Here is a 2429-nt window from a genome sequence, read left to right as displayed (position 1 = left end):
GTTTCTAATTTTATTTTATTTACAATTAATATTTATAAAGATTAAAGAGTGAGAAAGAAATCAGACTTGGATCCAGTGCTCCTTAAAAGTTACCTTGTTTTGGGGTTACTCAAACCAACATTAATATATATATATATATATATATGAATATGAACAATCTCGAGTGTTGTGATGTGATCTTATCTAGTATGAAAATAATGCCATTAAAACTCGCAAACTTGCTCCATATATTGGGATTTTAGACACCCCTTAACACAAACTATCATTATAGAATAATGTTAAAAATGTAACTTTTTTTGTTTTGTTTGTTTAAATTTTATGTGTCTTTTGTCACATCTAGCCATACAAAAGATTAAAAAAAAAAACTATAAATTATAACCCGTGATCACTTCTCTTCATTATTTGGCACCAAATGAAACTGATTATGGAACTAGAATACATAGAAGTTTGAACCCCATCAAAACCACTTTTTTTTCTTCTTTTTATTTAATAACAAAATAAAAAATAAAAAAACTTTGCCAAAATTGACATATGCCCCCAACTCCAATGTCCATAAATAAGCCCTTCAAACTAGCCATTCATAAAAGAAAATTTTTAAGCCATCATATGAAAATGATTGGAATTATTAGGCACCACCACCAAACCAAGTGGTCCAACATTTTCATATATTTTAGAATTTTACCATTAAAAAAAATTTAAGATGACCTTTTTATTTGTTTATTTATAGCTTTTTAGAACTTTGGTAGCCAATCTCAATCATTATAGGAAGAGGCTCTCCTTCCACTCCAGCAAAAAGTTTTGTGTGTAGCATGTGAAATCATCACTAATATTATTGTCTTTTTAAAAATTAAATTAAAGGTTATCACTTTCTTAAATTCTTGACCAACTTTGAGCTATATACATTAAATGGAGGAGCATGCATGAAGATTTATTAATTTCAATTAGTTGGGAATATTTTGTACTAGTCCACGTTCTATGGTCTATTTTTATTTTTTTATACATAAAAAATAAATTAGTAGTATCTTTACACTTCTAACCTGGCCTCATTTTAAAAATATATCTTATTTGGGGTGTTAATTTATTGGACCGCACCACATATTCGGTATAAACAATTTTTCAGACCGCACCCACACCGCATAAACATCAAAACTGCACTACAAAAATGCGATGCAGTATGGACAATTTACACTTATCGCTAAAAATTTAATAATTAAACATTATAATAAAGTTTCATTTAACATGTTACCCTAATCAAATGTGGATTGGAACAAACAAATTGAGTCTTATTCTTAATTGGATACATTAAGTTTAAATGTGATAAAAATAAAATAAAAACATACAAAAAAAAATTATATATAAAACAATGTGGTGTGGTGTGGTGCGGTTTGAATCAAAATTATAAAATTCAAAACCACAAACCGCACCACACAACACGGTTTGAGGAAAATGCAATTCACAACCGCACCTTGAAATGTTCCAAACCACATACTTATTGCGATGTGGGCGGTTTGATGAACACCCTTAGGATTTATCTCGTGTGTTTTCTGATAGACATTTATGTTTATGGAATCTGTTAGCATCAAAACCTAGTCCAATAAGTATATTTTTTTAAAATACAGAGGATATTCGCTAACATTCAAAAAAGTTTTTTTTAATTTTTATTTAATTAAAAATTGGAAACAAAAGACCAAAAAAAATTATTTGGTAACTTGATTATTGTTTTTTACTTTTTTAAATTTTAATAAAAATTTTAATATTTTTGAAAACATCTAATTCTTTTCAACTGTTTCGAGCATCGGAGAAAAAGCATGCACCAATTTGTCTAATGGCTCATTGACGAAGAATCCAATCGTAAGATGACAGTTTGCCAGAGTTTTATAAAGGTGCTTCTGATAGTATTACAAGTTTTTATTTCTAAACTCTATAAACAAAAGTATAAAAATAATCGAACAAAACTCATAATATTGTAATACTCAGCAAAATATATAATTTCTTCAATTATTTTGTAAAATAATCTTCTTTTTTGATAATTATATACAAAATAACTTTCCTAATAATAATAACATTATTTATCTATTTGCCCATTACTCTGTCATATTTCAATTTTACAACAATCAATGAAAGTTGATTTTTAAATAACTAACAAAAGAGTTATATGGTAAGTGAATTATCTCTTTTCTTTCTCAAATTTTTTTTTTTTTTTTTTTTTATATATAAAAAAAAAAGTCAATTATCTCTTTTGCTATCACGCCACTATATTAAATTTAGCTGTATACTTTTATTTCGTGCCAAAGCTCAGTTATGTCTATGGCATGTGTTGTTATAGGCCCCTATATATGTGTATATTATTATTAAATTAAAGTAAAAAAATAATAATAATAAATTAGACGTTAAAAAATTCATAATAGTGAAGGTTAAACATGTATGAT

The sequence above is a fragment of the Humulus lupulus genome, chromosome X, assembly GCF_963169125.1.
Source record: "Humulus lupulus chromosome X, drHumLupu1.1, whole genome shotgun sequence".
In the NCBI taxonomy this organism is placed as follows: domain Eukaryota; kingdom Viridiplantae; phylum Streptophyta; class Magnoliopsida; order Rosales; family Cannabaceae; genus Humulus; species Humulus lupulus.
Note: the sequence above shows the minus strand (reverse complement) of the source record.